General features: G+C 43.0%; 1 long non-coding RNA gene across 4 annotated transcripts in view; it reads right to left on the bottom strand.

The window, feature by feature from the left end:
* The window catches only part of LOC140698294 (uncharacterized), a 189,836-nt gene that overhangs the window by 11,802 nt on the left and 162,717 nt on the right, over positions 1-15,317 (bottom strand). The window lies entirely within an intron of this gene.

Below are 15,317 nucleotides of genomic sequence, written 5' to 3' on the forward strand. Positions count from 1 at the left end.
TGAAGCACCAATACTTCCTGCCTGCCTGCCTGCCTGCCTGTTTATCTCGGGGAGGTCATGCTAAACTCCACAAAAGGCATCCAAGCTTCAGTTTCCTCGTCTGTAGTATGGGAATGATGATCCTTCTCCTTTGTGAGGTTGCTGGAAGAACTAAAGATGACACGTGAAATCACTGACCACGGTGGTAATTCTACAGCTGGCTCTCGGCAGGCAGTAATAAGCACTGCCCGACTGTTGAGAATTCTGGAACTCCAGTAGGTTCTCCGAACGGGTAATCAGGCACTGGTTTAAAAAAATAAAAAGGATAAGGATCCATTTATAGAAATTAAGGTACAAGATCAGGATGTCATGATAAGATCCAGCAGGAATGATTAGGAGAAGCCTGGATCAATAAACTACATGGGTACCCGAGGGAGAATTCAATTCTTAGGGCTGGACTCACTGCAGGTGAGGGGGGCAGGAGGGCACAGTCCATGGAGGTCACCGATGAGGAACAAGCTGGCAGCAGCGTCACAGAGATTCAGAAAGAGGAGCTGGGGGCCTCTAAGTCAAGATAGCGGACGAAATATTTTCCTGCACTCTCATATTCCCAGTAAAATGGAAAAAAGGGGATATGTTAAAAGAACAAACCCAAGAGACCAGAGATTTTTAATAAATTCTGGACTGAACTCATTCACCCAATCAACAAATATTTATTGAAACCTACTGAGTACCAGCCACTATTGTAGGATCCAGGGATCGAACAGCACAAGATAGGTAAGAACTCTGCTCTCATGACAATTATATTCTAGTAAAGTGGTAAGAAATAAATTAAGTACATGAATGAGCTAGATATGGTTATAAGGTAGTAAGTGCCCTGAAGACAACAGAGCAGGTGGCATCAGGCAATGGATGCTGTGCTGCACAGCCCGGATCCCCCTGTGCCTTAGTCTGTTCTGGCTGCTATAATAAAATCCTCCAGACCAGGTGGCTTAAAAGCAACAGAAATTTATTTCTCACAGATCTGGAGGCTGTGAAGTTCAAGATCGTTGCGCCAGCATGGTCAGGTAAGGGCCCTCTTCCAGCTCACAGACAAGATGTTAACATTTTGGTATTTGCTATGCAGCCAGAGAAAGCTAATACAAGACTACAGCCTGGGACAGATTATGTCGATGAAGAACAGAGTAATGCCAGCCGAGGCGCAGAACAAGCACTGGGCATGGCTTCAGAGATAGCAAACTGTTTAGCCAGGAAAGTCCCAAAGAGGCTCCACAGTTGAAATCAATGGATACACAGAACAGGAGACAGCTGTGGGTGACAGAGAGCATGTCTATGAAAAAGCTGGGCTCTCCTTCCCCTGTGTGTGTAAGACAGCTGGTGGCAGAATTTTGCCCTGCTAAACCATCAGAAGAAGTTTTTTAATAGATTTAGATTTTGGTCTAGGAAGGACCCGAGACGGAGTGCTAGAAATCAGAAGAGACACATAGCAGCAGAGCCCACGGCAACGCCAAAGCTCCATCAGAGACTCGGAACAGAGGAAGGAAAAGGCCACTCCACTTGGGAACAGGGTGACCATATGTCATCACCCAATCAGACTTCTTTAGAGAGTAAAAAGGGGGCACTGTCACTAATGACAATATGACACAAGGCATGACTGAGAAGTACGGTCACTCTAAGAGAAACACACTCACGCATTTCACCTCGGAGTAGTCTTCCTTCAGCTGTTATGGGAGTTTCCAGCCTGTCAGCCTATTCCCCATCCTCAACTATCTTCTGACTCAACCCATCCACATACATGGATTCTTCAGGCAGACCTTCCACTCACGCGAGAGGACTTCGAGTACAGACCAAGAGAGCGCAGGAAGTGCGGGTCAGCTGCTTTCACTGACCGAGTCAGCACAGGCCTTTATCCACATAGAGGGAACCCTTACAAGGAATCTCTGTTGGCCTATACAGAGACAAGTCGATTGTGAGCCTGACATGTTCTTTGTTTTGTTATCAGTTATTTGTATATGTGACCAAATTTCCAGAAATACATATTAAACAAATCTGTGGGTATTTGGAAGAGAGATTTGCTGAGGTCTTTGGAAAGAGAGTTGTACACATATACTTTTATAAAAGGTGTTTCAGAAAATATAGCAAGAGTTCCTACAAAAAAAGGGAACCCCCATATGCTAGTGTTTATAGAAAGCCAAGGGCATGAAAGAAAAGATTTCAAGATGAATAAACGTAACGACTCGTCCTGTACGAAACAAAAATAACGTAATAACAGAAGGAAACTTCAGGATCATTCTCCGCTCAGCGACAGTCAAGAGGACCTGGCACTAATAAGGCAAGAAAAGGCTACTGTAAAAAAGGAGTGATCCAAGAACAAGAAAGAGAATTTAGACATTAGACATGTTCCCCGAAATTAAAACCTAAATAGAAGGGCTTAATAAATAGAATGGTTATGAATGACAGATGATATAGAGAAGGAAATTTCCCAGAACAGTAAGCAAAAAGACAAAATGGGAAATACGGCAAAAATAAGCTAAGAAATATGGACGACAAACCCAGAAAATCTAAGAGCAGTTACGAAAAGAAAACCAAGGCCATAAACGAATAGAGAGGAAAAAGTCATTGAGTAAGACAATTTCCCTTAAACACACACACACACACACACAGAGTTAAATTTTAATACTGAAAATGCCACCTGGGTGCCAGGCACAAAGAGTAAAGAGCCAAACTTAGAACTATTCTGATAAAGTTTCCAAACTTCAAATACAAAGAGAAAAATCTAAAATTTGTGAATTTGGGAGCGGGGCAGGTTTTTTTAAATACAGACTCTGAATGCTTAAAACAAGGTCACAATTCCTTTGAGATTCCTAGAAGAAATTATTTTGAACCTATATTTCTATAACCAGTTAATTATCAATCAAGTGTAAGGACAAAACCAAGACTTTTTATGACATGCAAGAAATTAAAAAGCTTACTCCCACATATACTCTTTTTAAAAAATTACTTGCATATGTATTTCTGTAAAAATATGCTACGAGGAAAGCATATGTCTCTTCTGTCAATAACCAAAAAGAGGAGAACAGTTGGAAACTCAGAAAAGGAAACAAAATGCTTTATCAAGAAGTCATTCAAGTATGAATAAAATTATAATGTAGCATGATTTCAAGTTATTGCCTGAGTTTAAGAAAAGAGATGCCACTTTTCCTTGATATTTGGAGCATTTGCCATTAAATGTCACATGTTTAATGACACAGGATTACATTTTCCTCTTTTGGGGTAAAATCAAACTGCTGAGCCCTTCAGGGAATAACATGCACCTAAAAATAAAACTGTGAATGCTATCTGAGGGTTATTCATCTTTGCAAATTGATTTACACACAGCACATACAAAAATTAATTATATACCAGGAGGTAAACATTTTAAAATCTTAATAATACAGAATACAGAAAGTCCAGGAATCAGAATTGAGAAATTGAGTTATCCTGGGTCTGGCAATGGCCTTTACTTAATTAGGCATTCTTTGAGGCATTGATCTAAAGCTCATTAATTCCACCTTTCTGTACAATGAAAAAAAAAACAGCCAAGAGTAGATCCAGGATCCCGGGGAAACCCAGCAACGGGTATTTGAATGAACAGAAACACCATTATAGAAAAATTTACTCTAATGCAAATAATTTGTGATTCCTAGATTTCATGGCAGTCTTCAATTGTGCAACCGAGTCCATATTCAGCTTCCACAATGATGTATCTCAAATGTATTATGCACTTCATTTCCTCACAAAATGAAAGCACGCTTTTGACTCTAATGAGCAGGATGCCTTTTTAGGTTCATTAGTATAATAGTTATTACAACTCTAGGATTCGTAACAGATAAACCTTGTGATTTCATGGTCCTAACACGGAGAGTTATTCTTTGTCCAGCAGGGAGTGGCAGCATACACAGCCCGGCTTCACTCAGGGACCCAACCTAACAAAGGATCTGCCATCTTCCGTACGGGACTTTCAGGTGTAGCTATCCAGCCAGCAGAAGGCAGGTGAGAGGGAATAAATGGTTGTATGGCAGTTTCATGGGATGACTTCAGTCTACATCCCCACTGGCCAAGACGCAGTCATATGTCCACACCTAATTTCAAAAGAATCTGGGAAAGACGACCTAGCTGATAGTCAAGGAGGTGGGGGACACTGGTCAGGTGTAGTGCTAGCCAATCTGCCACAATTAGAGTGCTATTTCAAGTTTTAAGGACAAAAAACCTGAAATGCTTGCAGTGTGGTTAACCACTGGCTCAGCCCTATCTCATCATTTAGCTTGCAAGTAGCTCTAGAACAGGAAACATGGCTTAAACATCTTTGCTTTCTTAGCATCTTCACTTGCACAAGAGGTGTCTGAGAAAATCTTGAAGGAATTAATTTACTTAATTATATTCTAGGAGCAAAGGCAAATTAATGCAGCTACCAGAGTGAAAAATAACCTCCTTCCTCAATGAAAAGATCAAGCCAAGTATTTACGAACTGATTATATTTGTATTAAAATATCTACAATACAATGAACCCATAATTGGTTATTCCAAATAATAGTTGAGCTAGTGAATTTCAGTATTTGTTTTATTACTGAATGCAAAAGCAATGGTAAAGACTGCAAAACATAAGCATTCTCTCATTTTTCTTAAGAGAACAAAAACACGCAGGAAATGTTTAATGATACAATAAATTGGTAATTTCCTAATTTGCTACAAAAGAAAGAAGCATTTATCAGGTGATGTTTACATGTGTATGCCGCAAGAAACCATTACAGTAACAGACCAAAATCCCATAAATCAACCCAGTAAGTCCTCAACTACAGCAACTGTTACAAGGGCGCTTCAGTCTCCAATTCACAGAGTCCAGTGAAAGAATGAAAGAGGGACAGTAACTGACAGAGGTACAACCTCAGATACGGGGAAAAGAAATGATGTAAAACAAGGGGCATGGTTTGTGAGCCAGCAAACAAACGGGGGTTGGAGCAGAACTGAAGAGAGCAGGATAAAAGAGATCCCCAAAGACATTCATCACCTTCCACCGTTTAATTATGAGCCATTATGGTAGCTATTAAAAATAACCAAAGAACAGCAAAAGAAAAGATCGGTTATGTGAAGAAGTACGTGAGTACAAAAAGTATGCTTGATCAATCTGTAAAACAAGTACCCTTTATCCAGCTGAGGTTACTTACACATGACTATTATGAAGCAGGTATCAAAAGTGTGGGTCAGGGAGTTGGCTATTTCAAGGCTGAGACTGGAAATTTGCTAACGTTAGGGCAGATCTTAACACACACACACATACAAAAGGTAACTATGTGAGGTGACGGATGCGTTAATTAACTTGACCATGGTAATCATTTCACAATGTATACATATATCAAACCATCACTTTGCACACTTTAAGTACGTACAATTTCTATTTGTTAACTGTACCACAAAGCCAGGGAGAAATCTTTGGTGGCAGAGGGTCACGGTTACTCGTCAAGATAAGGTCTAAGATGTGATCACAGGGGAGTGGCTGAGAGGGCAGTTAGGACCAGACGGTCACAGAAGAGCAGACCAGGAACTAAGAGGCCAGTTGACTGGAAGGATTACATATGCAAATAAGCCATTTGGCAAGAAGGATGACGGGAGTGGTGTTGTGACTGACAGGGAGTCCGCAACTGAAACCTGAAAGGCACAAGGGACCCAGGGCTCAGGAGAGAACCCCGACATGGCAAGGTGGGGTGCGGGTGGGAGAGTGTGACGACACGCAATGCGAAGCGTGGTTTTCTTTTAACAGAGGGGTCAGAGTGGTTTGCAAACAGCAATGAAAATGCAAGGAGGTAGGAAAGATCCGTGAGAGAAAACAGACACCAGATGACAGAGCTGCAGGGAAAGCAGTGTCTTCAGGGAAAAGCCAGGAAAACACAGTGGATTTTGGCCAACGACAGACTATTGTGTTTCCTCCTTGTGAGGATCCTTTCATGAGCTGGCCCGGTGCCTTCACTAAATGGCGCCTCATGATGCTTCCCGTGGCTGAGCAGTGCACTCCGAGGTGCTAAAAGCCTGAAGAACCGGGCTGAACTCCTGTTCTCATGTGCTTCATACTCAGAGGAAGAGAAGCCGTGGGAAATATGAAGCCTGAACATCCAGCGCCCGAAGCCCAGAGAAACACCACTGCACTTCAGGGGCCAAATGCGACACCCCACTGTGTAATGTCATGTGCTTTTCTTTAATATTTGGGAAGTGCTTCGCTTGTGAAATTGGAAGCCTGGGGCTCCCGTAGTGCCTAGGCCATCCAGTGATGACAGCCCGCTGTACTGCGAGGCCTAGGGTTTAAATCTTAAGGCGGATTCATTGGGATTTCAGAATGACACATCTGAAATAGTTGGCACTGTTATAAAGGAAACGTCAATGGATTTCGGGATGTGAAGCGGGACAGGGAGTAAATACCCCACCCCATTACTTGTGTTTTACCCCAGAAACCCCATGAAACAATAAGAAGGAGAACATCTTTAAGGAACTTATCCTCAAGAGACATTCAGGCATACCTTGGGCATACGGTCTTTGATAAACTGAGACCCATGTACATTTATTTAGAATGAAGACTTTCAGACTTTATAACCGCATCCCAGAGTTAGAGGTGCATTTTTACATTTTAACCCAATATAAATACACATTAACAAAGACATATACTACACACATGAAATAAAATTTTCATGAAAAAAATTTGTTTCTGAATGTCAAATGCACTCTCATATTTCTATTCTATTTCCTATTTTAAATGCTGGTCATGACTCGCTAAACTAACTTTATGTCCCACTAACTGGTTACAGAGGTCAGTTCTAAAAACACTAATATTTGAGTGCCAATATGGAATTGCCTTATTTTTTTTCCTGTTGAAGATAGAATGTTTAGTTCTTCATTTTCTGAAACAGAACAAATGCCACTATCTTAAAAAAAAAAACACCAATAACCAGCATAAGAAAGAACTGTACAATAATTATAGCAGCAAACATTTCATGAATTCTGGGCATAGAGGTCAAGTCTTTGCATTCATCATCTTATTGAGTCTTCACAGCAGCCCCGTGAGGTAGGTACGTTTTCCGAGATACATCCTCCGCTTTACAAGTGATGGAATTGATGGTTTTAACCCTAGATATAGGACGCCATATTGCCCACACAGCCCCATTTTTCCTACCACAATTTATTGGCTGCTAATGGACACAGAGAGGACAAGCCATGACAGATACCTTTGGGGATTTCTATTCACACTGTGGTTATCCTCCCACATGAAGCACAATTAAAAGACCATAAAACATATCACAATTCCTATGTTCATTATCTCCACAACTCAACTCCTCCAGGTGGTGCAGCTTGAACTTCAGAAGTCTCACCAACCGCTTTCGGGACTCTGATGCCTTTCTCTGTGTCTCCTTTCCGTTCTCTGGTATCAGATGGCTTCCACCTCCTCACGACGCTGCTGCTAGTTGTCTAATTTAACACTGTTAGTGGCAGCCAGAGAAACTCCGAGATACAGCCGTTTCATCAATTATCTCCAGCTGGAAGGATTTAGTGCTTTTAAATAGGGCAGCAATATCAAGTTCATCTGCACTATTAGTAAGGCCTTTATCACTGCCAAGTTCAGAAAGTGCTAAAGCACTTAAAATGTTTTTTGCCTTTGTATTTTGGGTGCAGTTCATTTCCTTGCTTTTTTCAGAGCCTGGGTTTCATCTGCAAGGAAACCACCATTCAGGTCAGGGCAGAGCTGTGAAGTGAACGGTCCTGAGGTCAAGCAAGGCGCTGACCAGCATTTGCGGACCCCCACGTTCAGAGCCCCACACCAGATCCTGTGCAAACCTTCAACAGGAAATATGCCTTACACGATCACTGGTGCTGCCCATCACAGCCCACCAGTCCCCCAAGTGTACAGTCACACTGCACCGCTCCACCCCTTGGAGTTAGGTATGGTAAGATGACTTGCTTCACAGATGAGCAGTGCCACTTCCAGGTAAAGGTTTAAGAGCCAGTGTGTAATTTGCTGTGTTCTCTCTCCCTCTGCTACGATGATCAGCAATAATCCAAACAGTGGCTGCTCTGCTGGCTTGGGTCTCAAACTAAAACCAAGCAGAAAAAAGGCCTAAATGACCCACAATAGATTTACGGTACAAATGATTTTTTTTTTTAAAGAAGCCCTTTGCTTTAAGTCACTGAGTTTTGGGAATTGCATCTTGACTTATACAGCTTTCTCTGACTCTTGGCAAACTTAAAATCTCTGACGGGATTTTACAACACCTTTAAAAACGCAACAAGAGGAGGAGGTTCAAGATGACAGCGTAGAAAGCCCCTAAGCCTGCCTTCCCCCACAGATACACCACAACTACAACTACAGAGAATAATTCTCTCGGAGAAGGACCTGAAAACTAGCAAAACAGCTCTTTCACAAAAGACGACAAAGGAAAAAAGCCCCACCGAGATGGGCAGGAGGAGGAGCGACATGGTCTTGCCAGGACCCCCTCCCCGGTGTTGGGACCCACAAGAGACAAGGACATCACAAACACCGAGCTCCTCCCCGAGGAGCACGGATCTGAGTGCCACATCAGGCCCTTGGGACCTGCACCAGAAAGACACGCTCCCAAAAGATGTGGCTTTGAAAACCTGTGGGACTTCCACCCGGGAGAATCAGAGGCTACAGGAAACCGAGGCTCCGCTCTTAAAGGGCTTGTGCACAGACTCATCTGCTCTGAGTCCCAGCATAGAAGCAACACTTTGAAAAGAGCCCGGGCCATGTGTGAAGGAGCCCCACTGGCTTATCTCAGGACGTGCACCGCAGGAGCGGGGCCTGTTGGAACTCTCGGGATGGAGGCCCTGGTGAGCACCATCTTTTCCTCTTCTGCTCTCCTATTCTAGGCTGTGGTGCGCCACTTTTGGCACTCCCCATCTGCCTCACTGAAGCCACTTGCCCCACCCCGGCATTCTCCTGCAGCCCCAGCCCTCCCAACCCAGCAGGCAGGCTCCGCCAGACACTCCTGCACTGTAACCCCTGGCCTGGTGCTCCTCCACCGTGGCTCCCAGGCCACCGGTCCCAGTGGGAGGACTCCCCCTAGTGGCCTAGCTCTTCTCCACCACGGTCCCTGCCCCACCAGACCCAGAAGGTGCACTCACTCCACACAGGGGAAACCACCTCAACACCTGGCCCTGGCAGCCGGGCGGCTTGTGGTTCAGGGCCCTACAGAACTGAAACCATCAGAGACAGTTCTTGGCAGGCTGCCACCCCCAGGGCGCTGCACAGACAGCGGACTGAAACATATCCTCAGTCTCCTAGCGACCACTCCATCAAGATTGGGACAGACAGCTGTTGTGCCTAATACAAAACAATGAGCACAGAAAGTCAAGCAAATGAGGGAACGGAGAGAACCCTGTTCCAAATGGGAGAACAGAATAAGACCCCAGAAAAATACCTTAATGAAACAAAGAAAAGTAACTGACCTGATAAAGAGTTCAAAGTGACGATCACAATGATGCTCACCAACTTCGGGAAAAGAACGGATAGACAGAGAGAGCTTCAGCAAAGAGACAGGAAAGAGAATAAAGTACCAAAAGGAAGTCACAGAAGTGAGTAACACAGTAACTGAGAATTATATGAGGGGTTCAGCAGCAGATGAGATGGAGCAGAAGGATCAGGAAAAAGAAGTGAAAAAAAAAAAAAGAAAAGAAAATGAAGATAGCTTGAGGACTGTACGAGGAAACATGAAGGGGAACGTATTTGCATTAAAAGGAGTCCCAGAAGGAGAAAAGAGAGGTAAGAGGACAGAACACTTATTTGAAGAAATAATGGCTGAAAACTTCCCTAATCTTGGAAAGGAAACAAATACCCAGATCCAGGATGCAAGAGAGTTCCAAAGAAGGTGACCCCAAGGAGACTCACACCAAGATACATTACAACTAAAATGTCAAAAGTTAAAGATAAAAAGAATCTTAAAAGCGGCAAGAGAAAAACAACTTATGAATGGACAAAGAGGATGTGAGATATATATGGAAATGTAATACCATGCAGCCCTAAAAGAGGAACAAATCTTGCCACTTGCTGCAACATGGATGGACTTTGAGGGTATTATGCTAAGTGAAACAAGTCAGACAGAGAAAGAAACAATATTTGACTTCATTTGTATGTGGAGTCTAAAAAACAAATGAACAAACAAGACAAACTCATAAATACAGAGAACAGACTGGTGATTACCAGAGGGGAAGTGGGTTGAGGGGATGGCAAAATGGATGAAGGGGGATGACTGTATGATGATGGATGGAAGCTAGACCTAATGGTGGTGATCCCTTGGTAGTGTGTACAAGTTTCATTTTTAATGTTGAACACCTGAAATTGATATAATGTTAAATACCAATTTACCTCAATTTTCAAAAAAAGAAACAAGAAAAAAAGTAAAGAAGTACTAAGTATAAATGAAAAATCTTAGTTTTGTAAATGGAAGACAAGGAAGCAAAGAAATCACTAAATAAATAAATAACCATAATAGCCAGAGGTTAACTGTGGGCAGGAGTTTCAGCTTGAGCTGTGAAGGAGGCATGGGGAGTGAGAGGGGCGGTTAAAGTGGCGTGTGTAAAGGTGCAGAGGAAAAAATGAACAAGTCACATGAGCAAAGCCACATTTTGTTTGTTACAGAGCAAAGAACTAAGAACTGAAATACTCAAGGAAGGAAGAAAAGACAAGGGGGCCGCGAAGACCAGACAAAGGAGTTTAAGCATTGATATTAAGCCATTCATCGTTCATTCATTCATTCACTCACTTATGTATTCAGTACGTATTATGAGCTAGGTACTCCCATAGCCAGACTCCTGGAAACCAAAGATAAATGAGTTATGATCACCAATCTTAGATCCCTTCATTTTGTAGGGTTCACACAGACAGATAACCCCACTACCTTACAGTGTTTAACAGATGTTTATGTACCAGCAAGGCAAAGCTAGGAAGGAGTTAATTTGCATGTAGAGAAAAGTATAAAGGAAGAAAAGACGAAGGGATCTGGCAAAATCTTAAAACAAAACATGACTTTTGATCAGATTCTTCAGGGATTTTTTTTTTTTTTTTTTTTGGTACCAAACAGGCAAATGAAGGAAAGACATTTCCGTCAAGGAGAAGAACATTGATTCATTATTCCCTGGTTCAGTATCTGTTCTGCGTAGACCTTTTCCTAAAGTACTCTGTGTTTGCCTCACTCCAGGGCTCATTAGTGTGTGTTTCTCAAACACGTGCTACCGACCAGGCTCTGTGCTGGGCCTGGGGTATACAATAGGCAAGATATCCTCCCTTATCTCACTTTCTAGCCGGGGAAACATGAGACACTTAACTAAACAAGTAATTACAGTCAATTATGATCAGTGTTCCAACAGGGGAAAGCGGCCTGCTGTGCCCGAACATAGGAAGGGCGCCTAACATACTCAAGGGGTGAGAAGGAATACTGCCCGGAGGAAGTTACCTTCTGTTGAGATCTAAAAGCTAACAGGAGTCAGCCAGGTGAAAAGGGAAAGGGAGAGGGTTCCAGGGAGAAGGACCAGCCTGCAGGAAGTCTTGGAAGCAAGAAAGAGAGGATGGTATTTAAGAAAAAGGAAGAAGTTCAGCATGGCTAACGCACGGAAGAGAGAAGACCAGAAGAGGGCGGAGGAACATGCAGCTGGGGAAAATGCAGCAGCCACTTTTAGTTTAGGCTTTATCCTAAAATCTGTGCAGAGCCTTTGAAATGTTTTTGAAAGGAGGGCATGACAAACTGCATTCTAGAAGACAGCTCATGTGGCAGACAGAAGGATGGAAAAGAGGCAGGCTCAGAGATGGAGAGGTCAGGTCAGAGGCTTTTGTAAGAACCCAGAAGAAAGACAATGGAGTTTACTAGGTTTACAACAGCACAGAGAGAGTCTTGGGCATATTTGAGAAACATCTCAGGGAATGATGTAATCTGGTTCGGGCGGCGTATGAAGAGAGAAGACTTGAGGATTACTGTGAGGCTTTTGGTTTCTAGTTTTGGCAAAAGGACAAACAGCGGTGCCATTCTGTGAGAGACGGGACACGCGCTTTGCAAAATCACTACGTATTAAAAAGAACCATTTATGTAGAGACCCAGACTCGCTCCACACAGTAAGAAATGATATTTGGTTTACGTTGAGACTGCACTGCCTTCCAATGTCAATGCTAAGGCAGAATCTGCCAGATTCTGAGCAGGAGATCGAAATGATCTGATTTCATGTAGAAAGGTAACTCTGGAGGCAGCGTGGATGGAGAATCGAAAGAGAAAATGACTCAAGATGAAGCAGGAGATTACTTCAATCGTCCAGGCAAGCAATAATAAGGTTACAAACTAAGCCTGCCACGGTGGATTCCAGAGAATGGAAGAAAGAGATTTGGGGGAAAGAATCAATAGATTCTGACGATAATTGTACAGGAGGGGTAAGGGAAAGCGAGGCGCTGAAGAAGAGCAGATATTCTAGTTCAGGGGACTGCAGGAGGCAATTCTATTAATGGAGGGATGCTCTCTGAGAAGGAGAGGAGTTCCAGAGAAAAAAATAACACTGGGTTAGGACATTCCAAGTCTGACATACCCATGGGACACAGAAAGCGCGCAATAATATTTTGAACTCATAAGACATGTCTGGAGTCTAGGAGGGAGGTTGGGAATGGGAGATACGGTGGCGAGAGTCATGAGCGTCTATTACAGCCAAGGGAATGGCTGGTAATTGCCCAGGGAGGAAAAATGGAAAGACAAGATGAGAAAAAGGACACCGTGGGAAAGTCTGATATCTAAGGCGTCGCTGGATGGAGGTAGATGAATGAGATGTCAGCCACTGCAGCTTCTGAAGCTGGAGACCCACTGAAAGACAAAAGGATTTCGTGACGCTTGACGTGCATCTATGTGTTAGAAGAACTGAAAGCCGACAAGCTGGTGAAAGGGAGACCAGCCTGAAAGCCGACCGCAGACCAGCCCCAGTAAATGCTCGATCTCAGCCCATCATAAGCAACACCTAGAGGGACAGATGATGGTAGGTCTTCGACCGCAATGAGAAGTAAATACATCAGTTTGGGGTTTCCTTCTTCACACAGTCATCTTCCCCATAAACTGGACTGGTTTTTATGGAATAAAAAATAATACAGCCCCTAGTAGAGTCAAGAATAACAGTCACTATTATTAGTTGGGCAAATAGGCCAGAAAGAGTAGAAAAAGAACTTATAGTAAATCTGGCTGTTTGACTGCTCAACTGAGAACCTGTCATAAGGCATCAATTTAAGGAAGTCTGCAGCAGTGTTCAGCTCCAAACGAGGTCAGTAGAAAACAGCAAGTGCACAAGCAAGCAGGCTCCACCTATCCATGCATAATACTCATTCCATAGCTACTTGGAGACTCCTGGGCCTGCTCTGGTGTTTTAGTCTCTAAGTCCTGGCTAGCATGTGTATGACATGATGACATGTCAGTGCATACCAAGTGTCAGTGTAAAGTATTAGTTTTGAATTTAACCAGGCATCTCATTAAAATGAAAAATATACTGTAAACTTTCTAAAGAACATAAGCCTCTGTCTGGTTTCTCATATCTCGGGAAAAGCCATAAACAGAAAGCTATTTATCTATATCCATGGCCAGGTCCCTAACTAAGTACTGTATAATGGAATGAGTCATTTCCCTCTAAGCAATGATTTGAAATATGCTGTAATTATCATCCTGCCCATGTTGCAAGGAGAAAACAAAATCTCTGAGTAACATGACTGTACCTTACAAACTGTCAAACATTCATTGATGATTTCATCACTCCCTGGTAATGACCATTCAGGGCTCCTACACTAACAGACCTGCCAGCTTGATCTGAACAGAAGAGGAAACTTAGAAAGCTTACGTGTTGGGTTCATAATTAGCTTTATCACTACAATCCAGGCAAAACCCAGGAGTCTGTGTTTTAACTGGGTTTGCTAGCATATTTGAAAACAATGGTCTGATGAGATTATTTTTTGCAAATTCAGAAATAAGGAGAGAGAAAAAACCAGTTATATTTCAAGAAAACTTAGAATTGGGAGGTAGAAAAACAGTATTGGGAGGAAGAAAACCATTATCTGTTTAGCATAAGTCAACTTAACATTCTTCCAAAACTAAGGTTTTTCTTCAGTGAAAAGTGCCTGGAGGACACGACACAAAGAGTGGGGCTAACAAAGTGGGACAGAATAAACGGTGGTTTTCATTTGCTAGAGCTGCGAACAAAACACCACAAACGAGGGGCCTAAATGACAGGAACTTACCGTCTCAGTTAGTGGAGGCTAGGAATCCGGAGGCAAGATGCCAGCGGGGCTGGTTCCCTCTGAGGGCCATGAGGGAAGGATCTGCTCCAGGGACCTCACTCCAGTTTGGAGATGCCTCTCTCCCTGCGTCTCTCCACATCGCCTTCCCTCTATGAACGCAGCTGTGTCCAACCCCCCTCTTTTTTAAAAGGCAGCAGTCATCATGGATTAAAGCCCACTCTAACGACCCATGCTGACTCGACCTCCTCTGTAAAGACCTAGCTCCAAAAGAGGTCACATATTAAGGTGCTGGAGGTCAGGACACCTACATTTCTTTTAGGGGGAGAAACAACTTAATCCATCACAATAGTTAGAATAATCTCTTATGGGAGAATAAATAAATGACTTGAAGTCCATCCATTTACCTATTATTTGCTGTCAGCTATCCCCAGGTAATAAGATAAAACAGAGACAAGTTAGAGACACATTAGCACAGAGCTCAGCTGCCGAGAGAAGTAGACTGGTGTGCCAGGCCAGCTCCTTTGGCACAAAAATACTAACAGGTAATTTTCTGGCAACTCACCCCATTATTGCCTCAGTAAAACTGACTAGGAAAAATACCATCTATGTGCTAGCCATCCTGTATCACTTGTGACCATTACAATTCACCAGATTTTCAAGTTCGATTCTGCATTCACATCTCCCTATCTGCCATTCTAAGTATCATCTCTAGAAAATATCTCCTTCTCTAAAGCCAAACAACAGAATGATACCCCAGTGCGTCAAACTAAGCTGAACTTGGCTTCTGCAAGTTCTGAGAAAGCCTAAAGAGGCTGAGACTCACTCCCCCACTGGCCCAGGCTCGCCGAGAGGCGTTCTCTGAGGAAAGGCAGTAACCTTATCATACTGTTGTCACCGTAGAGGCCTGAGTGGACCATTCCCTGCTCCACTGCATCTTTCTGAAAAATTTAGAAAATGAACTCTCTTCCAGGGAAATAATCTAATACATGTAAAAGAGGTCCATTTGAGAATTATTTCTAGTAGCAGAACTTTACATGCATACTCAATATCAATC

This window comes from Vicugna pacos, chromosome 9 (genome assembly GCF_048564905.1).
Source record: "Vicugna pacos chromosome 9, VicPac4, whole genome shotgun sequence".
NCBI lineage: Eukaryota > Metazoa > Chordata > Mammalia > Artiodactyla > Camelidae > Vicugna > Vicugna pacos.